This window comes from Anastrepha obliqua, chromosome 6 (genome assembly GCF_027943255.1).
Source record: "Anastrepha obliqua isolate idAnaObli1 chromosome 6, idAnaObli1_1.0, whole genome shotgun sequence".
NCBI classification, from domain to species: domain Eukaryota; kingdom Metazoa; phylum Arthropoda; class Insecta; order Diptera; family Tephritidae; genus Anastrepha; species Anastrepha obliqua.
In genome coordinates, this window is record NC_072897.1 from 78,621,038 (window position 1) to 78,646,401 (window position 25,364).

The following is a 25,364-nucleotide window of genomic DNA, read 5'->3' on the forward strand; positions in this document are numbered from 1 at the left end:
TTACTAGCTCCCTCGACTCTGAATTGATGCAAATTGATTTAGATAATTTCAACAACTGGTGTATCAATAATCGTCTATCGCTCAACATAAATAAGTGCTTCCAAATTGCCTTTTCCAAGCGTGCCACTGTTATTGACTCCTCTCATCACATTTCGAGAACTCCCCTGTCACGTGTAAGTGAAATTAAAGACTTGACTGTAATATTTGATTCGAAGTTTATTTTTACTAGTCATATAAATGTAAGTATTGCCAAATCTTATGCAATGCTTCATAGGCCAGGCGTCATAGCTCCGTTTTCCCCGACCCTTATACGCTGAAGCTTTTGTATACAGCGTTTGTCCGTTCCAAACTGGAGTATGCATCTTTCATTTGGTCGCCGTATTATTCGTGTCATGCTGCTAGAATTGAACGAATCCAGAAAGTATTTTTAAATTTCGAGTTGCGTAATTTACGCTTTTCGAATCCTATCCCTACATATGAAGCGCGATGCTTATTGATCACCTTACAATCATTGGAAAGCAGGAGAATAATCCTATCTTTATCTTTCAATAATCCGTGGGGCTGCTGACTGTCCGATGCTTCTTGAGAGGATTTTCTTTAATATTCCGGCCTGAGCTCTGCGTAGGTCGGAGTTTTTCTATGTTGGTATTTCAAAATCCCTTTATGCTCAGAATGCTCCTATTTCTAGAACCTTAATTGAGTTTAATAAAATCTCTAAATTTGTTGAGATAATATAGATTTTGCATTTTCAAAAGATCACCTATTAAAATCTTTGAATATTTATTATAAATAGTTTAATTGTTCTTTTTTATTGCCTATTAACCTTAAAATATGTCCACTTAGCCTATAAGAATCTATTATATTCATTGGTTTAATAAATAAATAAATAAATATTAGGCTCGCTATGTGTCTGCTCGATGGCCGCCGTAGCCGAATGGGTTGGTCCCTCCATTTGTGGAACAACATCAAGACGCACGCCACAAATAGGAGGAAGAGCTCGGCCAAACACCCAAAAAGGGTGTACGCGCCAATTAGTGAAGTCCCAAATAAAAAAGACTGGCGTCATAAAAATATTTTTGATGGCGCCATCTTTTTAATGAGTTACTGCGTGGAAGCTACATCTTTAGCTGACTTCCAGTGAAAACTTGGTGACATTCGGTTCAGTGGAAGCGAAGTTATTGCGTCTAAAGTGTCAGTATGTGTGTGTTATGGGTACAAAAATGAGTTTGAAACAAGGGCTAATATTAAATTTTGTTTTGAAATGGGTAAAACGTTTACCGATACATTTGAATTGATGCAAAAAGTTTATGGCGATGATTGTCTATCTTGTGTCAGAGTTCATGAGTGGTTTACATGTTTCTGAGATGGTTGTGAGGGCATAAACTTCAATGAATATACGGGCCGCCCAAAATCAGTAATCACCCAAAACTCCAGTGAAATTGTTCTTAAATTTATCAAAAATGAACCGAAACAATCGTTGAAATTCATGGAATTGGAGTTGAATATCTCCAAAACATCGATTTATCGCATTTTAACTGATCATTATAGTTTACAAAAAGTGTGTACACGTTTCATTCCACTCAAGTTAACTGAGGACCAAAAATTGCTCAGAATTCAACATCCGAAAGACCTCATTAAAGAGGCGGGAAAAGACGATGAGAACTTCCTTTACAACATTGTAACTGGTGATGAAACGTGATGTTTCCAACATGGACCTGAAACCAAGCGTCAAGGTGCCGAATGAAAGGCTCTAGACGAGCCACCATCCAAAAAAATCGCGTTTAGAGAAGTCAAAAATCAAGTTGATCCTCATTTGTTTTCACGGTTCCAAGAGAATTGTCCACAAGGAGCTCGTGCCAATGGGTCAATGCATTTTTCTATTGTGGCGTTTTGAAGCGTTTTGAATACCGCGAAGGAGGAATCTGCCGCTTATTGCATGTTAATGCACCATATCATCGATCCACTCTTGTGACTGATTTTTTGACTAGAAATCGCATTTTAACCATCACTCACTCACCGTATTTGTCTGATATGCCTCCCTCATAAAATTGCATTTGATCATGAAAGGAAAACTTTCTGCGTCCGTAGAGGCCATCCAGAAGGCTTGTACCGACATCCTGAAGGACATTCCGGCCATTGACCTGAGATACTGTTCCGAAAAGCTTTTATATCGCACAAAACAGGGTATCGAGGCCAGAGGGGACTATTTTGAATAAATATACTCGAAGTTGTCAGAAAAAAGCTCCTGTCGTTTCTATTGTAGCTCAGTCTTGTTTATTTTGGAGTTCACCTTGTATATATATTACAAATCGGTTTTTACCTCTGATGAGTGGACCAATTTTAGGGTGATATCCTGTCAGGTAACAGGTAGCAGGGTTATGTACATAAAAAAAATCTAAGGTGCTGTCCCGGTGGTCGTTGCCTTCTTCGATAAGAGAATACTACATTGTGTGGTCGACTATAAACGCGAGGCCTCTTCTGCTGTCTCGCTCTATATCCTTTCTGTGCGCGTTGTAGCCATTTCTGGTAATGCGGGCGGAATTAGTGTGGAGTTTTGTCTCTTGGACTGCAGTTTTTTTGATTCCATGTCGGCTCATGAAGTCGACTATCTCATCTATCTTGCTCATGAGTCCGTTGCAGTTAAGTTGAAGGAGTTTGAAGCTCCTCGGGAATATTGTCGGAACTTTGGGTGTGAGGATCCCGTGAGGTTGTCTGCTATGCGTTCCGCAGTTGTTACTGCGGCCTGATGGTAATGGCCGCCGCGCCACGGGTGCGGTGCTCTGCAGCAGGGGCAACTTAGTCGCGTGTGCACACACGGGCGGTGCGCAGGCCAGAGTTCCTCCGAAAGTGGCACCAGCCATTGCGAGAATTTCAGTTGACCCATGTTAGGTTCCGAGGAACCTTGGTCCGACACACGGAGTAAAGTCTGCGGAGGACCAAGAGCTGCTGGTTCGTCCCCTCTCTAGGATTTGAGCATGAGGGTTGTGGGTCTGAGTTGAGGGAGTTGTGTTGCAGCGATGGGCTCCTGATCGTTAAGGTTTTATTTGTGGTGGCAATTTGCAGTGCGTTGGGAGCTGCTTGGACTATATGCAGAAGAATCGTCCTGGTCTCTCACAAGTGAATGGCGATCATGGACTTTCCCCACTTGCGTGGACTTCTACATATGAAACCATTGTCCAACTCAAAAAAATTGTTTAAACTCATAAAATATGTTCAATATGTACAATTCAATAATCCATAATTCGTTTAAGGGGTTAGGGGTAGTCAGAATTTTCAAAAAATTTTGTTAAAGTATAATATCTTAAAAAGTATTGTGAAAATTTTAAGTGAGTCTCACAAATACTTTTCTGAGTTATTTAACAATTAGCAAAGGGCGCTCCGGAGCATTCGAGAGCAGGTAGCTAGCTTTAAATGCATTTTTCTCAAAACTATGTTTTTTGAACTGGTGATCACTGTAACTTAAAAACCGCTTGGTAGATTTCAGTAAAATGTATACTGCTTTTGAAAAACATAAAAAACTCGGGCCTGATCGAAGGAAAAATTTCGATTCTTTCAAACAATAATTTGTTGGTTATTTTCTCGTAAATCTGAAAAATATTTCCTGAGGCCGCCATATTGTTAATTTTGAAAAAAAGCTATTATCCGATTGATTTTAGATGAATCTAGAAGGACTAGGGATGATCACCTCAAGGGACTTCTGGAGAAACAGGCTCCAGAGAAACCGCGATAACTTTTACAATTATAATTTGTTTTTTGAAATTTTGCTAAAGTCAAGTCGAAACATGATGTATTAATGCTATGGTTTTATTTTTCCAAAATAAAGCAATTGACTAGCAAGAAAAAAATTATAGAAAATCGTAATTTTTTCGGGTCTCTGACTATCCCTAACATCTTAAAAAATGAAAAAAACTCTCTCACGCATATTCCAATTTATTTACAGCGTTATAATCAAATAAAACCATTAAATTATTACAAAAGGAACATATTTTAATTGCGCCACATTTTCAGCAACCATCTTTCTGTGGACGTTCACCATACATAAACCTTGGAGGAAGGAATGTATTTATATCATTTACCATTTAGGCGCAATTTCATTATAGTAGTTTTCAACCAAGTCAATGTTTCTGAAAGAACGTTCCACTTTTGCTGTAGTGTAGGGCATTGAAATTAAAATCTCAAGTGATTGCTTGATATGATGATGATGATGCTTGACTCAGATGGATCTGACGTTACCAGATTTATCTGGAGACTGCTTCACGATAACATTGTCGCGATAGAGGAGGGCGGCATCGGAGCACTCCGAAAGGCGGGGTTCTTCACCATTTCTCTGGGTTGCCATTGTCAATGAATTTCTGGATGAGCTGGTGAGAAGAGGCTGCAAAGTGATTCCTCACGCGGATGAGGGAGCAGTAATTGTTAGAGCGCAGTTTGAAGATACTCTGTATGATTTGATGCAGGGATATCTTAACGCAATTGTTAGTTGGGCAGCGGATTGCGGCCAGTCGGTTAATCCTCTGCAGACGGAGCCATGCTATTTACCAGGGAATATAAAATACTATTAACTCAACTCCCCTTGACAGAAAGCTAACGTGGAAGCCCAACAGTGAGGAGAGGATAGGGAGGCAACAATCGCCTCGTATGGATTCAAGGCACTATTGGCAAAAGATGGGGCTTTTCGTTTAGAATTACTTGTGTTATATAGAGTAATTTATTGGTGGTAGTCACTGGAGAGGATGACATCGGATAAGAGCTGGAGAGAGTTCAAAGGTCTGTACTCAGGCGTTTCGCACTACATAAGGTAATGTTAAATTTGGCACCTGTAGACATCGCGGGCAACACTGCCACTGAATTTAAAGTAATCAGACTGAGGGGTTCGGCCTCACTTACGAACACTTCAGTATCCTTAGAATCTGTGGGTTCATCTCCTCTACGACGGATCAATGTACACTCTCGCTTAGTCCAAGCGGAACATTCTCCACTAACATTATATTTAGGGGGGAGTGGTTTGTTTGGAGCATTTGGAGACAAGGCCTGGTGAACCTGTTCCCGGATCGCTCTCTAATTCGTAGGTGTTCTCACAAGACACTATGCGCGAAGTGTGGATGCTGTGAGTCATTTCTGCGTCATCCGGATGGAGGATGAGGCGGGATCATCTTAGTACCTTCTCCTTAGCTGCCCTGCTCTCGCGGTGCTAAGACATAGGCATCACGGCTTTAACTTCTTTGCTACACCTGCTGATATAGCAGGCCTTGACATTAAAAATCTGATGAACATCATCAGCAGCAGAAAGCGGTTAAGACAACTGTAACTCAGTTATTGTTCGCAATCCACAAATACTCAACTCTCTCCTTCGCCCCCGCCCAACGAGATTTGGATGCAATGCAGCCAGGGAAAATGCAGTTTACTCCGAAAACTTGTCACTTAGAATCTCATGGAACTTCTTCACCAAGAAGCTTTATGAAGACATAAACTAAGATTTTATCAGATTAAATACAAAATTTGGCATCGTTGTAGTTTTTCGGACAATATGCTAGTATCTGAACTTTCATAGTATTAGATGAACCGCCGTGGTGCGAAAATGTACACACTAACACTAGCTTGTAAGATGTAAAGCGGAGGTTTTTCATTGTAGTTTTTTCCTTCGCAAAAATATTTTACAAAACCGAAACCTGTGATAAATGTTTAAACATAATGATGTAGAATTAAGAATTATACCATATTCTGTAAATTGTGCGATAACATAAATATTGTAACGATTTTCTACTTAAATACACTCTCTCTTTGTCACTTAGTAATGATAGGGATAAATCTCTGTAAGGCAGTCATTTTGTTGTATGTAACAACATAAAGGAATCGAGATTGATGTAAACATATACGTGGTATGTCGAAAAAGTAAGGCGACTTTTTATTTTTTTTGTTCGAAAAATATTTATTTATTCATCCATATACATATACTTTATCCCCTTCAAAGTCTTCAAGCTTTGTAAGAGATTTATAACAATTCGAGAAATTTACATCAAAATTTCAAAATTTTAGAAGTTTTATTCGGCCCATTCGAAATCGCTCAAAGTTTTCATTGATTTTAAATATTTTCTTTTTGATGAAATGTATCGCATTTTTCGGTATTAAAAACCGCCCGAAGTCAGTCGGTATAGAAAATTTGCTAAAGTGGTCAATATATATAGGAGGAGGATGGTTCCATATGTATTTAGAAGCCCAACAAGTGGGGAGCGGCGGCTGAGCTATTCCTACATGGCGACGAGGAGCTGGGAAGGTGCATGCATAAGCTCTTATGCACAATATGTTCGGATGAAAGCATGCTTGCCGATTGGAATTTAAGTGTGATCTGCCCAATCCATAAGAAGGGTGATCCTGCAATCTGTGTGAAAGGCTGAAGCCCACCATCCATCAACTGACCGGACCTTATCAGTGTGGCTTTAGACCTAGAAAGTCCGCCATCGACCAAATATTCACAATACGCCATGTCTTGGAAAAGACCCATGAAAGGACAATCGACACACACCATTTTTCGTCCACTTCAAAACTGCATTCGACAGTACGGAAAGGAGTTTCCTGTATGCCGCGATGTCTGAATTTGGTATCCCCACAAAACTAATACGGCTATGCTCAACACCAGCAGCGCCATCAGAATTAGGAAGGACCTCTCCGACTCGTTTGATACCAAGCGAGGTTTCAGACAGGGTAACTCGCTGTCGTGTGACTTCTTTACCCTGATGTTGCAACGGATCGTACGAGCCGCAGAACTTAATCGCTCAGGCACAATATTTTATAAGAGCGTACAATTGTAGGCATATGCCGATGATACTGACATCATCGGCCTTAACCACCGCGTTGTCAGTTCTGCCTTCTCCAAACTGGATAAAGAAGCAAAACGAATGGGTCTAGTGGTGAACGAGGACAAAGGGGTTTTAAAAGACTTCGTTTATTAGGGAGCCAGCATTAACAACCATAACAATGTCAACCTGGAAATCCAACGTAGAATCTCTCCTGCCAACAAGTGCTAGTTTGGACTAAGTAGGCAATTGAGTAGTAAAGTCCTCTCTTGACGAACACTCTACAAGACTCTCATCATGCCCGTCCTAACGTATGGCGCAAAAGCGTGGACGATGACAACATCCGATGAAGCGGCGCGTGGGGTGTTTGAGAGAAAGATTCTGGGGAAGATTTTTGGACCTTTGCACTTTGGCGAGGGCGAATATTGTAGGCGATGGAACGATGAGCTGTATGAGCTTTACGACAACATAGACATAGCGCAGCAAATAAAGATGCAGCAATTATGCTCAGGCTCTGAAAGTATACGATGCGGTACCAGTTGGTGGTTGCAGAAGAAGAGGAAGGTCTCCTCTGCGTTGGAAGGATCAGGTGGAGAAGGACTTGGCTTCACTTGGTGTGTCTAATTGGCGCCGGTTAGCACGAGAAAGAAACGACTGGCACACTTTGTTAAATTCGGCCAATATCGCGTGATCTGTTATCGCGCCAATTAAGAAGAGGAAGCTTAATAACCACGGCTACCTCCCATATAACTTAAGTTTTCAAAATTGCGTTAAATATCAGTTTGTTTGATTCCAAAAATTAAAATCGAACATTGAATCCGAATCGAATTTATTATTTTTTTACCTGTTTGCCTTATTGTTGATTGTATGGCTACTGACGGCAAGATATTTCAACCAGACGGTGTGACATACTACAGAGTCAACGAAAAATTTAATTTATTCCCAACGAAATTCTCGGGAAGACTACTTAAATGATATTGTGCAACAGTTTAATTCCTTCTGAATATTTTTTGCGAACCAATGGAATTTATTCGAATATACCAGCAACATTTACGAGGTAATCCGAACAATAGAGGGGTCCCAAGTAAGCAAACAGTATTTCATGGCAGCTTTTCTATAAATAGAACTCGCATTTAATAACGTTGGCACTGATTCTTACCAAATTTAATTAATATATTGTACTTCGGGGTGGAAAATTGTATCAGGATCATCAAAGCTAATAGGGATATTATCCCTTCAACATAACGAATAGAGCCGATAAGGATACTCCATAGGGGGGAGTATCGTCTCCATTTCTTTGGTAATGTGTGAATAGCAAAATCTTAATAAAACTTAATAGAAGTGGGGTAAAAGCGGTGGCTTACGCAGATGATGTGGTGTTAATGGCGTCAGGACTGTGTTGTAATACGATCAGTGGGATCATTCAAAGGGCATTAGCGAGTTTAACTCCTGGGCCATAGGATTCGGCCTAAGTTTAAACCCGCGTAAAATAGAACTTATGCTTTTTACCGCCAGATACAAGGTACCAATCTTTACCCTACCAAATATTAACAGACAAACCCTCTCATTTTCGCCCAGTGCAAAGTACTTAGGGTAATTTTGAACTCTAAACTTCGCTGGAAATTAAACGTCGAAGAACGGGTAAGGAAAAGAGAAGTTGCTTTATATTCCTGTAAACGTAAGCTTGGAAGAAGATGGGGTCTTCAACCTAAGCATACATTATGGTTGTGCAAGGCGGTTGTACCACCCCTTTTATCGTATGGATCGGTAGTCTGGAGGAGAGCTCTAGGGAGAGAGTACAACACCAAATTACTCGGCAGAATACAAAGATCAGCCTGTGCAATAAGGGTCGGTGCAATCAGTTCATGTCCTAGGGAGGCTCTTAACGCACTGACACACGTTATTCCAATAGACCTACCTATTAAGAAGACGGCAACCATGAGTGCATTTAGGTTAAATGAAGCGGGTCGCGGGGGAAAAAAAACTTATGGTCATGCCAGTCTTTTATTGCGACAAACTCAGTTAACCTCGAAGAGGACCGACTACATCGTCCCGACAGTAACATTCAATAGGAACGACGGTAACATTCCATCTAAGGAGGAATGGAATAACGGTTTTTCACTAAACAACTTCGACACTACAGTCTATACAGAAAAGAGGATTGTGGTGTTGGAGCTGGTGTATATTCTCATAGACTTAAGATTGAAAAATCCGTGCGTCTCCCTAATGCCTACAGTGTCTTCCAGGCTTGCATTTGGGGAATGTTGTAGGCTACTAATCGCTGATTTCTCTTTTAAGGGTAATATCGATATTCTTGCGGATATCCAAGCTACAATCCAGGCACTAGATTCAGCTACACCAACCTCTAAAGTGGTGAAACCAAATATGAATAGCCTTTTCACCTTGAGTGAAAATCACTTACCTTAGTCTGGGTCTCTGGATGAACTGGCAAGAGGTGGATGTGCCATGAACAACACTCTTGCAGAATCCGTATTCACACCATTAGGTGCAGTCAAAGATGCAATTTCTCTATAGTACCTCCGAAACGCGGATTGTAGATGGAGAGACCAGACGAAATGCAAAATTAGCAGAACGTTATGGCCCACCTACAACCTCAAACAATCGTCAACATTGTTAAACATGAGAGTCGAGAGTCTCGAACAACTTAGCTTAGATCTCAACAACCTAATATGGTTCTTAAACCGCACAGACTGGACATAGTCATGCCGTAAATATGGATATAGTCATGCCGTAAAACAAGTTGGTAACGAAGATGTGGCAACAAAATGTTGCGGAAGCGCTAGTTGGATTCTGGATGAATCACCACTCTAACCAACCAACGAATCAACCAGGAACAATTACAGAATAAATAATGGCGGTCACCCGTCGGTTCGTAATGGAAAACCTTAAAGATCATTTTCGCCATGAAAAAGCTTATCATAAACATTGTCTTTCATTTTTAATATGTAGGCCTACCCACTTGTAGGACAGTACGCCTTGACGCCAGAAATTTGAGAAGAAGTTCGGCCTAATGAAGAATGTGCGTATAGATTTTATATGTATACAAAATTCTTTAGAACAAAACAAATTTAAAAATCGAAAACTTTCCCTTTAGGTAGTAGATTTTCATAATTTCCCTGCATTGTGCGTCTACTTAATTCGCCTTGGTAAAATGTTTATATACAATATTGCAAATATTTCTTATTAAATTTACAACTTTTATGTTACTAATACAAGTACACAATATTATCTTTACAATTTGACTGGTGCAAGTCAGGACTCTTATTGGCGAAAAAATGTTAAGAAAATAAGGATACGAATACCGACCGTGGTAAATGTCAATACGCTAAACACACACACATAAATTAACATCATAACACGAGTGCGCAAACCGAAGCTGGCCAAACTTTGTGAAATGCAATACATAATTGATTTTCTACTGACGACCGTAGTTATTATTATTGTACAAATTAAGAGTGAAATCAGAAGCAACATATCAAAATAGTTAATTTTTTGTATAGTTTTGGAAAAATAACTAACTCGAACTCTTCAGATTGGAGGAACTCCTGATTTATTTTATTTGCCGGGATAACTAATTTTTACAGAGAGGCATACCACGAGTACAGACGTATTTGGTATGTCAAGTTGGTAAGTATGCGAGAATGTAGTAGTGTTCATGTGTGTAGAGGAAACATTCCAGTTTTCAGACTTTGACGTTGACCAATTGAAAATCTATAGTTGCGGATATGTGTCGAGTTGCTCTCGGCCAAATCGATAGAATTTACGGTTATACGGCAATAGTTGGGATTTTCACACAGGAATGTAGTTGGAGTTATGAATGTTAATAATGTGTATAAGTATGTGCCAGAAGCTACCTGAAAAACTATGTATATTGGTTGATTTTATTTTGGCTTTTGCATACATACATACGTGCACATGTAAATGCAATAGTGCTTAGAGTAGAATGAATAATAGCGATATTCATCAGCACTTGAATTTACTTAACGCATAAAATTATATTTTTACATGGGCTGTTACATTAAGGCACTTGGTAAAAGTTTTGCGTAATTTTAATTGATCAACTGGGTTGCTGTCAAAATCATAAAACAAAATGCCGAATGTAAGTAAAAAAATAAACTAATTAATATTCTTAAAGAAATTCTTTCGTTCAATTTACTGGTGTTGGAAATTAAAAAAAAAAATTATTGTGGCTCATATTTGATCATCGAATTTCTATTTAATTCCTTTCTATTGTAGAAGATAAACATAAAATTAATGGGAATATTTGGGAAGAATTCATTTTGCACTTTACATTTTTTAATTTTTTTATTTATATTTTAATTTTCATTTTGTAGATCAATTCAAATTTGTGGTGTGATACATCAGCTAAGAACCCGGTATTGTTGAATAACTTGATACATAAATTTGCGCGTTTAGTTTACACAACGAAATAAAAGCGTAGAGTTATCTCATTCGCTTACCTTCTACTCAAATATGAACGAGACGGTATCAATAAAATGGTCCGCGGATGACATATGGCAAAAATAAATTTTTTGTTTTTTGGTAGGACTGTTATAAACTTACATGGCAAATTTCAGCGTGATATGTCACATAGTTTGTTTTCTGTGCTACTGTAAACAAGTCAAGATCGAGTGTGTTCTTCGAATTCTCTTTTATGACTTCAATTGTCTCAAAATGTTTTCCACGGAGCGGCAACTTGAGCTTGGGAAACAGGAAAAAGTCACATGGAGCCATATCAGGCGAATACGGTGCTTGCGGAACGATATTAACATTATTTTTGTTGAAATAATCGCGAACAAGACGTGATGTGTGAGCTGGTGCATTATCGTGATGCAAGAACCATGACTTGTTGTCCCACAATTCCTTCCTTTTAAGACGAATGTTCTCGCGCAAACGCTTTAAAACGTCTAAATAATATTCACCGTTGGCCGATTTTGCGATTTGTGCGATTTTCAAGCACAATTTCCTTTACTTTTCCGATGTTTTCGTCGTTTACTGATGTTGCTGGACGACGTTCCTTAGGCAAGTTTTCAACCGATGTACGGCCCTCTTTGAACGATTTGTACCACTGGAAAACACGTGCACGCGATAGAGCAGAGTCCCATAGGTTGTCTGCAACATTTTTAAGGCGTCTGAAGCCGAAATTTTGTTGGAATAAGAAGTCGTATGACTTCTTTAACCTGATGTTGGAGAGCATTGTACGAGCCGCAGAACTTAATCGCTCAAGCACAATATTTTATAAGAGCGTACAATTGTTGGCGTATGCTGATGATATTGACATCATCGGCCTTAACAACCGCGCTGTTAGTTCTGCCTTCTCCAAACTGGATAAAGAGTCACAGCGAATGGGTCTGGTGGTGAACGAGGACAAAACGAAGTACATCTGTCACCAAACAAACAGTCGGCGCACTCGCGTATCGGCACCCACGTCACTGTTGACGGTTATAATTTCGAGGTTGTAAAAGACTTCGTCTATTTAGGAACCAGCATTAACACCGATAACAATGTCAGCCTTGAAATCCAACGTAGAATCTCTCTTGCCAACAAGTGCTACTTTGGACTAAGTAGGCAATTGAGTACAAGACTCTCATCATGCCCGTCCTAACGTATGGCGCAGAAGCTTGGACGATGACAACCTCCGATGAAGCGACGCTTGGAGTGTTCGAGAGAAAGATTCTGCGTAAGATTTTTGGACCTTTGCACGTTGGCAACGGCGAATATCGCAGACGATGGAACGATGAGCTGTATGAGCTTTACGACGACATAGACATAGCGCAGCGAATAAAGATCCAGCGGCTACGTTGGCTGGGTCATGTCGTCCGAATGGATACAAACGCTCCGGCACTGAAAGTATTCGATGCGGTACCAGCTGGTGGTAGTAGAGGAAGAGGAAGGCCTCCTCTGCGTTGGAAAGATCAGGTGGAGAAGGACTTGGCTTCACTTGGTGTGTCCAATTGGCGCCGGTTAGCACGAGAAAGAAACGACTGGCGCGCTTTGTTAAACTCGGCCAAAATCGCGTAAGCGGTTATCGCGCCAATTAAGAAGAAGAAGAGAACTAAATTTCAAACAAATTCTTTGAATTTCCATCGTTAAATTCGAAAAACACACTCGAGCTTGACTTGTTTACAGTAGCACAGAAAACAAACTATGTGACATATCACGCTGAAATTTGCCATGTAAACTTATAACAGTCCTACCAAAAAACAAAAAATTTATTTTTGCCATATGTCATCCGCGGACCGTTTTATTGATACCTTCTCGTTCATATTTGAGTAGAAGGTAAATAAATTTTCATAAAGCTTATGACAGCTAGCTTCTACTGTAATAAACTTATATGATTTATTTATTCAGAAATGTGTAACAAAAAATTTAAAACCGACATTTTAATTCATAACTTCAATACAAGTATCTTAGAATATTTAAGATTAAACAAGTGCATTAAAATTAAATTACCATCAAAAATTGCTAAAAAATATATACAATTGAATTGGAAATTGAAATTTAACAAATGAATAATATATAAAACTAATAATATCAAAAATATTTTCGAAGAATTAATTTGATTTGCTACATACAACGGTCCCAGAACGGTCCAAATTCAATTGCTAAAGCCAACGCTAAAAATTTTAAAACGACGCTAATTCTGCAAAGAACATTAAACTGTATTCTCTCTAGAACTTTCTGTCACTTAATGGAAAAAGACTAATCGATCGACAGTGGCATTTGTATGATGGAATCGAGTCTGAGAAATTGACTGAATTGCTGCAAAACGCACCAAAATTTTTTGAACAGTCTTAAATCGATTTATGCGAGGTGTGTTAAAAAAGTATAGCGAATTTTGAATTTTCGCAGGTTACGTATATTCGAATTTCGATATGTCTCTCACTCATGCCGACGAGTGTTGAATGTTCAGTTAATTGTTGATAGCTGCTGTGCTTGCACATTTTTCGGCTCGCCCTCGATTTTTACCTATTCGAAAAGATGGATCAAAGAACCTGTATCAAATTTTGAGTGAAAAACGAAATAAAGTGCGCGGATGCATTCCGAATGTTGACTGTGTCATACGGAAAAGCTACTTTGGACCAAAGCAACGTTTATCGGTGGTACAAAATGTTCTCAGAAGGCCGAAAAGATGTGAACGACGAAAAGCGTGACGGAAGCCCGAGTTGAAGTCAACAACAGATGAAAAATTAATGAAGTGAAGAAAATGATATTGGCCAATCGTCGAATCACCGTTAGAGATTCGATTTTTTTCAATGATTTGTGCTTGAGACGGGTCGCCGCAAAATTCGTACCAAAACTGCTCAATTTCGACCGAAAGCCGCATCACATGAACATTGCTACTGAGATGTTGGACTCTGTCCGCGACGACCCAAGTTTGCTCCAGAGGGTCATAACTGGTGGCGAATCGTGGGTTTATGGTTATGACGTGGAAACCAAAGCTCAATCATCTCAATTAAAACTGCCACGCGAACCAAGACCGAAAAAAGCGCGCCAAAAGTTTTGTTTACCGTTTTCTTCGATTGGAGAGCCGTTGTGCATCACGAGTTCTTGCCACAGGGTAAAGCGGTCAATAAGGAATATTACCTGGAAATTATCCACAATTTGCGCGAAGCAATCCGCCAGAAACGCCCGGATTTGTGTAAGAACAAAAATTGGCTCTTGTATCACGATAACGCCCCTGCTCACACATCATTGCTTGTGCTCGACTTTTTATCCAAAAACAGCTCACTAATGATGCCACAGCCACCGTATTCCCCAGATATGGCCCCCTGTTACTTTTTCTTGTTCTTTAAACTGCAGAGGCCCATGAAAGGACGACGCTACGCTACGATTGACGAGATAAAGACGACATCGAAGGAGGAGCTGAACAAGATAAAAAAATGATTTTTTGAAGTGCTTCGAAGATTGGAAAAACGTTGGCACAAGTGCATAATATCTCATGGGGACTACTTTGAAGGGAACGAAATAGATATTAATGAATAAATAAATAATTTTAGAAAAATTCGCGATACTTTTTGAACATACCGCGTATGGACTGCATGCAAGGTCACCAAATAAAAGCAGCGTAATCTAATTTGGCGGCCGCCCTAGCTGAATGTGTTGGTGCGTGACTACCATTCGGAATTTAGAGAAAACGTTAGTTAGAATCTCGGTGAAACACCTAAATGAAGAAGAAGTTTTTTCTAATAGCGGTCGCCCTCGGCAGGCAATGGCAAATCTCCGAATGTATGATATTTCTGCTTCTCATAAAAAACGGCTTGAAACTGTAGGTCCCTCCATTTGTGGAACAGCATCAAGACGCACACCACAAAAAGAAGGAGGAGCTCGGCCAAACACCCAAAAATGGTGTACGCACCAAGTATATAGAGTAACTTCGGGTATTGTGATATGGGAGGGTAATGTGATATACCCGCTTATTTTCTGAACTGTACATGTTTCAACAAGAATTTTGTGTTGAAAATATGCATAACGGGGAAAAAACCGCAGCAGCAGAATTATATATGCTTCCGAATGCTTCGTTTGCTCTCATTGCGAAAAATTTCATTGAGTGGTGCGGTCGTAATAATTTAAGTGCGTACTTTGCAAACCGATTGCTTAGAATTTAACACAATTTTTTTTTAAAGAATATTTACTTTTCCATTAACGCGAGTCTATTTAGCTACAGATCAGGTAAATTTTCAATAAAAATGAAGTGGAATTTTTAAAAACAAATTCAATTTGAAAAAGTTAAATTCGGCTAATGTGATATAACCTTTGTCGCCTAATTTGATATACCATATTACATTAAACGTACAACCCATTGGCACCAAAAAAATTATGTACTTTGGTATATTTTGTTAGATCATGCCTAAGAAAGGCGATATTTGAGAGTGGGATGCCGAGAATATGAGGAAAGCCATTTTAGCAGTGAGAGGAGAAAGATGGGCATTTTCTTGGCTTCAAAAGCATTTTGTGTGCTATTTGCAACGTTGCAAAGAGCCACTTGCAGTGACCGATCTATAGACGATATTTTGAACACGCCATTAGGACGTAAACCCGTATTTAACCCAGATTTAGAAATGGAATTAGTAAAGTAAGTTAAGGATATGGAGTCTTGGTTTAGGGGACTCACTCGCAGTGATATCCGCTCTCTCGCGTTTCAGATAGCGAAGCGCAACCATATTGACAACCCATTTTCTTTGATAAATTGATTTGAACGCGCGGGTAAGGATTGGTTATATGGGTTTCTAAAAAGAAATAAGTCTACGAAGTGCGACAGGAACCTCAATGGCGAGGATAAAAGGATTTAATGTGGAAAGTGTTAACAAATTTTGTAGCTTATTGGGGAACGAGTACGAAAAGTATAATTTCGCTCCAACGCGAATATGCAATGTGAGCGAAAGGAAAAAGGCAAATTGGATGTATGACGATAGCGGAAGGAGGATCACTCATTACCGTGGTGAACTTTATGAGTGCAGGGAGTGCTTTTGTTCCACCCTTTTTTATTTTTCCTAGAAAAAAACCTTCTTCATTGTGAAGGAGACATGTCTCTCCCGGCTCCGATTTTTCTTGCCATATATCCAGCTGGATACAAATACCAATCTTCACTAAATGGTTTGATCATATCCTACGGTTCACAAATTCTTCAAAAGAAAACCCAGTGCTGCTCATTTTAGATGGCCACTATAGTCATACGCGAAATATTGAGGTTCTTGACAAAGCTCGCCTAATGGTGTTGTTTATATCTCTACCACCGCATTGTACCCACAAGATGCAACCTCTCGATAAATCGTTTATCACTTAAAACGTATTATAATGTCAAAATAAGAAGACATATGAGAGAACAAGACCAAAGAATAACCCAATTCGACGTTCTTGGGTTGTTCTCAAAAGCATATACCTATTAAGGTTCAAACAGCTCAGATAGCAATAAATGGGTTTAAGTGTACTGGAATTTATCCTTTTGATAAACATATATTCCAAGAAGCCGAATTCATCGCTGAAAGAGAAGATCAATTTCAAGAAGAAGCTTCTATGCAAGCAAACTTAGAAGAACCGATCGACAGTCCTAGTAGCGCAGCTATGAGCAAATTTATAACACCTTGGGAGAGCTCACCACCGCCGAAAATAAAGAGCCATCTGCTGCGACGGTATTAACAACATCGCCATACAAAGCATCTTTGGAGGAGAGCATAAGAAATATCGAGAAGCGAAAGAATAAGCCACTTAAATCCCGTAGCGATAAGAAGCGTACAAAGCCAAATAGAGAAAGTTCTTCGAGCGAATCTGAAAAAAGTTTGCAGCTGCCGAGTTCAGATGAAGACCCTTGGATAGAGGCTCCACCTAGTAATGACACGGTCTGTGCTTTTTGTAATAAGGTATTTGAGATTGACGAAGACAACCCAACATGGCTATCGTGTTTATAATGCGATTTAGTTTGGGCGCATAATAAATACCTCCTTAAACGGCAAGCTATTTTTGTGTGCGAGTCTTGTAAGTCATCTTAGAAAATTTGGGCTTAATATCTCTTCAAAACTTACTATCTATGTATTTTATTTGATGTTTTTGTTAATTAAGTTTAAGAATTTTCATAAATTATTTAAAGATATACAGTGCACTCGTGAAAACTCGAACACACGATAACTTGAACATTTTTTTTCTCCATTGACTCCTCTAAAACTCGAACAATTATTTTCTTTTTTCATGGAAAAACATGTGAGAAACTGTCGTTTTGCATGTGCTGTAACGGCCAGTATTCAAATTTTTGTCGTTATGTGCGTCTTTTGTTTCATTCTAAGGCGCCACATTGGCTAGGTTTCTTGCTAATTATGGAACTTTTCTTTTAAATTGATTGATATTTGTCAGTGATACACGGGATTTTGCGCGGTTAAGATCGTTTTATAATGGGACTAAAACTAAATGTTTTGAGTTTATCAAAAAAGGCTGAAATAATTAACGAGGCCAAGAATGGCGTTAGTATCACAACTCTATCCAAAAAATATAACACTGCCAAGTTCACAATTTGCGGAATTGGGAAAAATGAAAACAAAATTTTGGAATGCGTTAATAACACGCTATCGGGCCCTGGAAAACGTAAAACGCTTCGCGCTTCAAAGTTGCCAAAAATGAAAAAAAAGCTTTATATGTGGTTTTTATTACAACGCAGCAAGAATTATCCTATAAATGGATTAATTTTGAAAGAGAAAGCTAAGGAGTTACATGCCAAATATGGCGAGAATGGCTCAACCTTCTTTGCCAGCGATGGATGGCTACAAAATTAAAAAAAACGGCATGGCATACGATTGATTTCAATCTCAGAGGAAAACTTATCCTCGCGACCGGAGTTAGTGGAGCCTTTCAAAACTCAGTTACAAGCTAAAATTCAGGAGCTTGAACTATGCCCAGAACAAATTTACAACGCAGATGAATCCGGGTTATATTGGAAGCTCAAGTTCATATTTGACTACGAATTAAACACCCTTTAAACAACCTACCTGAAAAGGCATTACTTTTGCTTGACAATGCACCTTCGCATCCAAACGAGGACACGTTAAGATCCGAAGATGGTTTAATTAGGGTGATGTTTATGCCGCCGAATGTAACTCCTTTTATTCAACCAATGGATCAAAACGCAATAAGAATAACAAAGCTACATTACCGAAATTCTCTCTTGGCAGCTATTTTCTCCGATGATTGCGATTTGATCCAATCATTAAAAAAAGTTAGCTTGAGAGATGCTGTTACATTTTTGGATAGAGCTTGGAATAAATTGAGATAGGAGACTTTGGCGAAATGCTGGACAAATATTTTAAACTTTGCAAACCTGAAAGACGATGAGGACGATGACATTCCACTTAGTGTCTTGAAAAACCAAATAGAAGTTGAAGCTAAAAGTATGGAAAAGGAAGCTGCCGAAATTCTCGAACAGTTACATCCTGAGGTAGTTATGGTTTTGATGTAAATAAAAAACACATGACAACAATAATAAATATTTATTAGGCTATTTTCACAGAAGATGAAATTAGAGACTGGAATAACGACGACTTGATTGAAGAGGTTGAAGCTATTGAAGAAAGCGAATCCGAAGATGAAGTTGAAGCTACAGGTGGAAATGAACAAAAGCGCATAAGTTCATCCGAAGCCGTAACAATTTTCAACAAAGCTATAGCATGGGCAACTGCTGAAAAAATTAGCCCGAGGAAAGTCAATGTGCTACAATCACTGCGCGAAAAGTCTGTATTGAATGCAGTAGAAAATAAAAAACATCAAACCAAGATCACAGCTTTTTTTCTAATGATTTGTAAACAACATTCATATTATATTTGCTAACATTTTTTATTAAATAAACTGGCAATGAACTACAAAACATGAAACCAGATAATCTCTTTAATTAACTATGCCATAAAAATGGACAGGGTATAAAAACTGATAAAACGAATACATATATGTATATTAAAAATACATAACGTTCGAAAACTCGAACATTTCGATAACTCGAACAGGGCCGGTTTTCATTAGTTCGAGTTTTCGCGAGTGCACTGTACATCTGTACATATGAAAAAAATGTTTGTTTTTGTTTGAAGTTCTGAATAATAGATGAAACTATAAGATGATAGATGAAACTCTTACTTTTGTACAGAGTTGCCCATATTCGACGGACCCATCTGGCAACCCTGTATCTTTTGACAGAGACGTCAGATCGCCTAATGACATACCGCGTTGGAAGCGTCAGTCCAAGCGGATTTTTACCATGGAACAGTATACGCCACGCGAGCGCTCCCAAATTGTTGAAATTTACATTCAACAAAAGAAGTCAATTGTGAAAACTCAACGTGCGTATAAAAAAGTAAATAATGTGAAAAGTGCGCCTTCTAAGAACACCATTAAACGTTTGTACGAAAGGTTTTCGACGGGTGATGCTCTTTCTAATCCAAAGAGGCCAAATCAAAACCGACCAGGGCGATTGGATTAGAATATTGCTCTTGTACGGGCCAGTGTTGAGACGTCGCCAAGAACATCCCAAATTCGCCGTTCTCAGTAGTTGGGCATTGCTCGGACCACTTAACAACGAATTATCCGCATTGATTTGTATTTATTCCCGTATATGATTCAATTGACGCAAAGATTGTTGCCTGCGGACAAGCCTCGTCGATTGGAATGGGCCCAAAGAGTCATCGAAATCCGTCGGTTCCGTCGAATATGGGCAACCCTGTACATGTTTTTTTGGGGCTCTTAACTTTTCCAAGAGTATAGGCGTGTAATGTGATACCATATATCACCTTACCCGAATAGACTATATCACATTATCCGCCAAATTTTACAATCCTCCCTGTTCGACTATTTTTGATTTCAGTGGAAAATCTGCCGGTTGGCTGAAAATAGAATACTGCAAATTCAAAATTAGCGACACAATACATCAATAATACACTGTATTAAGCAATAATAAGTTAATAAAAGTTTGGAATTATGGAGTAATAGCAGAAAAAGAATTACCTATATCACAATACCCGAAGTTACTCTATATATATATGGGACGTTCCACGTCAACCGGTACACTAGCCGGTCCAAAATTCTATGGGACCGATTTTGAAGTCCAAGGTCTCAAAATGATCGTCTGAATGTCCACTATTGAAAGCCGTCTGGCCCATTGAGAAATTCAATATGGCGTCCAAATTATGGCGTCTAAGCTGACTAAAAATGAGAGTTTATTTAAAATCTTGTGTGCTCCTAAGAAAACCAGGAGCAATGAAAAAAAAGTAATACTGATTCTTTATGTTCTTAGGGTCGCAGATTACGATTTCGGAAGCAGATTTCCAAAATTCAAAATGGCGGATCCAGGATCCAATATGGCGGCCGAAAATATTAATTTATTTCGATTTGTTTAAAATGTATTTCTAAGAGGTTTTTGGGGTCGCTGATTACGAATCTGAAGTCAGATTTTTTAAATTCAAAATGGCGGATCCAATATGGCGGTCAAAAATAAAAAAATTATTTCGATTTTTTTGAAACCTGTTTTAAAAGGGTTTTTGGGGTCGCTGGTTGCGATTCTGGAGTCATATTTCAAGAATTCAAAATAGCGAATCCAATATGGCGGCCAAAAATAAATAACGTTATAAAATAAAAAAAAAAAATAAAAAAAAATAAAATAAAAATAAAATAAAATAAAATAAAATAAAATAAAATAAAATAAAATAAAATAAAATAAAATAAAATAAAATAAAATTGGTGGCCCCAAAATTTGTTTTTATTTCATTGCTGTAATTGTACGTGTATGTTGCAGCGATAACGTGCTATTTGGGTCTTTTGTAGCTGTGTTCTTGACAAACATTTATTCCATTTACTCTCACAGTGTATTTCAAGATGCTTCGATTTCACTTTATGTGATTTTATTTTGTTTTTTTCAATCTAAAGAAGGAAGGTCGTTTTCTTCTTATTGACTTAGCAGATAAAATTGGTGGTCCCAAAATTTGTTTTTATTTCATTGCTGTAATTGTACGTATTTTGTTTTTCTCGTCTTAGCAATTGATTATTATTTTATTCTGCTACGTGAAATAAAGTTGATGATGATATATTCTTAAAACCTGATCAGGTTTTTAAATTGAGTTGGGTGGTTTTGATTAAATCTCTTTTCCTATTGGTATTTATAATTATGTCGACTTGTAAACTCGATTGTGATAAATTTAAAAATAAATCTCATGGTGATAGATGTGTGAATCCATTACAGGTTGATGGCCACGTTGGTAAAGGTCTGAGGAAAATTTCCAAAAAATTGTTTGAAAAATTTCCAGACTTACCAATCAATGCAAAAATATGCAAAACCTGTAGAGCTAGCCCCTCTAGGGCTGAAGATACAGAATTTTCTGAAGATCTGAAAGACTCAGATATAGAGGAAGAAGTGAGCCCGAACAAGAAAAAATGTTTGTCTAGAGAAGATGAATTAGAAGTAATGTTGACTGGACTTAAAGAAAAATTTTCTAGTCTACCAGAAAATGATCCTCTTCGGTTGTCTATTCTCACAATAGCCCCTGATTGTTGGTCAATTCGGAAAATAAAAGAAGAGTTTAATACTTCTCATAGAATGGCTCAAGAATCTAAACAATTAAAAATGACTGCAGGAGTTTTGGGTACTCCACTTGAGAAAAAAGGTAAAATTTTACCTGATAGTAGTGCTATAGCAGTTAAAGAGTTTTATGAGAACGACATAAATAGTAGAATAATGGCAAATAAGAAAGACGTTGTAAAAGTAATAATTGATGGTCAAAAACAATATGTACTGAAACGATTGTTGCTTTGTGATATAAAGGTACTTCACAAACAGTTTAAAGAAAAGAATCCTGAAATGCTTATTGGGTTGAGTAAATTTGCAGAATTAAGGCCAAAATGGTGTGTACTTGCTGGCTCAAGAGGAACACATAGCGTGTGTGTATGTGTGATTCATGGAAATTTTAAACTGATGTTCGAAGCTGTTGATTTTAAACATTTGACGAAAGATTTACCGAATCCAGTAGAAGATTACAGTGATTGCTTGAAGTTTATTACGTGTGAAAACGCAACACCACTTTGCTATTTTAATGAATTTGAGAATTGTCCAAAAATTGAACATTTTTCAGATTACGTGATGAAAATTCTAACAGAGAACAATTTAACTCAAGTAATTTACAGCATATGGCAGTCTACCGAAAATCTGACTCTGAGAAAATCTGAAAAAAGAATGTCTTTCTGCTGAAGATTATGCAGATGAATTATGTGCGCAATTGAAAAAATTATTGACCCATCATTTCGTTGCAAAAACTCAATCGGAATATTTATCAAAGAGGAAAAATAACCTAAATGAAGATGAAGTTTTAGTCCAATGCGATTATTCCGAAAATTATCCTTATCAGTCTCCGACTGTCACTCAAAGCGAGCGGTTGCCTTTCTTTCGTGTGCTCTGTGCTCTCTAGCCATTTCAGATGTAATCCACGTGCTTTGCCAGTACTGTGTTTGTATCACTGCATATTAATTTCATTTACCAAGTGTAATAAATTAAACTTTAAAGCCAATCGTTTCCAGTTATTGTGCAACTATGGCCCCCGGGCCCCCCACCCATGGGACTCTAGGGACTAATCGGTTTGCAATGCTGGCCGATAGTTCCAAAATAAAAAAGAAAAAACAAAAGCAAAACAAACAGAAAATAGACATTACTGATATCTTTGACTTCCCAATTTTACCAAGAGTAATAAAAAATACTAGTGACCCCAAATACATTACTATTGAGTCGACCGAGCAAAATAAACCAATTTCACAATTTTCCTGCTTTGCTGTACATAAAGCCATATGTGCAGTCAGTAGCGAAATCAATACAGTGAGTGAGCTTCGTGATGGTAAGATTTTGTTGCTAGTGAAGAATAAAAAAATAGCGGAACGCTTCATTGCTTTAAAACAACTCCCGGGTATTTGTAGCATAAAAGCCAAATATCATGATAATTTGAACTTCACCAAAGGTACAGTGTTTGCCCCTTTCTTGAACAACGTCAGTGAAACTGAAATCGTGAGTGAGCTAGGTTCACAAGGCGTAGTTGCTGCCTACAAGTTTCAGAGGAAAAATGAAAGTAATCAACCTACTCCAACCGGAGTTGTGTTGCTAACATTTGACCTATACAATTTACCTGGACAACTCGATATCGCCTGGCGCAAGGTAAACGTCAGACAATACATACCCAACCCCATGCGCTGCAAAAATTGTCAGTTGCTTGGGCATACCATCAAACATTGTAAAGGCAAAGCAGCTTGCAATAATTGCAATCTCCCCCCCCCCACAACCCCAAAACATGCACACGTACTCTTTGCGCTAACTGCTTTGCAGATCACCCAGCCTCTTCAAACAAATGCCCTAAGTACAACCAAGCTAAGCAAATACAAACGATAAAAACAACAAAAAAATGCACTATGCGCAAAGCAATCAAAATATATAATTCAACAGTTTCCCTGCCTGAAAATGCCCCTTCCTTTGCATCCACTCTCTCTCGCTCCACAAACAAGCAAAATATACAAGAAACCCAACACGATAACTCACCTCTAAATGACACATCTACCAACTATTCATCTACTTGCTCAAACTCTCCCAACAATCAAGAACTATCTAAAAATAATACTCAAACTCACACTATCACACCCAGTACAATAATCAATGAATCAACCACTCCAATTCCCGACTCTTACTCCAACACTCTCAGCATGCCTGTGTACTCTGACATGCACGAACAGAGCTATTACGCTCTCACGCAACACCATCACCCTCACTTTCACTCACTCAACAACACTAGCTTTGATTCATACTCAAACTCAGCTACAGATCTCTCTATTGATCTCCCAAACAACAGCAACAAAAATCGAATAACTTCCTATTCTGATAACTTTTCTCTTCCGCATACGGATGATACAGTAATGACACACGGTGATTTCGCCGGAATGTCATCTGATGATGATTAACTAAACAAACCAACTAAGAATACGTATAAACATTAACAGCACAAACACGCACAAAATATCAAATTTAAACTCTTTCTTCCAATTTACTATATTAACATATTATGTTCTCCATTTTACAGTGGAACATGAATGGTTTTTATAATAACTACCATGAGCTTCAGCTCTTGATGCAGTCCCTATCCCCTTCAATAATCCTACTCAATGAAACACATTTAGCTTACAACGTTAACGCTTTCCACACCAAACGCTATTTTAGCATATTCCAGAACTTGCCTTTAATAACTTCAAGTAAGCAAGGCGTTGCAATATTGATTAAAAAAAGCTTACAATTTAAGAGAATCGCCATTCAATCTACAATATCAGCAATTGGTATTGAAATTGACTTAAATTTTAAATTAAATATTGTAATATGTGCTTATATACCTCCCACACAAAGCTTCTCAAATACTGATATCCTACCCTTGCTGCAACAAGTCACAGCCCCCGTCATCCTTGCAGGTGATCTAAATGCATGGAGTCCATTATGGGGATCTCCATTGACAAACAATAGAGGAAAACACCTTGAAGATGCTTTGATAACATCGGACCTTGTATGCCTCAACAATGGCAGTGCAACACACTTTTCAACCCATGGTACGTTTTCGCATCTCGAACTCACCCTCTGTTCGGCATCTCTTGTCCCACTTTGCACATGGAGTACGTTAAACGACTTGCATGGTAGCGATCACTACCCGATTGTCTGCAAAGTAAACATGCAACTTCGTTCCAAATTTAAACCAAAATGCATCTATAAAACTGACTATGCCGACTGGAGCAAATTTTCGGATTTATGTGAAAAGGTGAATACCAATATTCCGGCTTCTGTCAACACGAATAGAGAAGCAGCGCTCATACAAAAAATAATTCGCTCCGCAGCAAATCTGTCTGTTCCGCGCACCAACAGTGTGAAGCCCTCTAGAAATGTACCGTGGTGGAATTCTAATCTAGCATCTCTTAGATCAAGGAAGCAATCGACTTGGTATGAATATAAACGTTGTCAAACGCTTGAAAACTTAGTAGCCTACAAAAGATCGAATGCTCTCTTTCGCCGCACGG

At 38.5% G+C, this 25,364-nt stretch overlaps 1 protein-coding gene across 1 annotated transcript in view; it reads left to right on the forward strand.

The window, feature by feature from the left end:
• Positions 1-10,693: 10,693 nt before the first annotated feature.
• Positions 10,694-25,364, forward strand: part of LOC129249852 (calsyntenin-1) — an 81,288-nt gene continuing 66,617 nt past the window's right edge. Inside the window, exon 1 of the mRNA XM_054889522.1 lies at positions 10,694-10,914. The gene's annotated coding sequence lies outside the window, so the exon portion shown is untranslated. The remainder of the gene's footprint in view (positions 10,915-25,364) is intronic.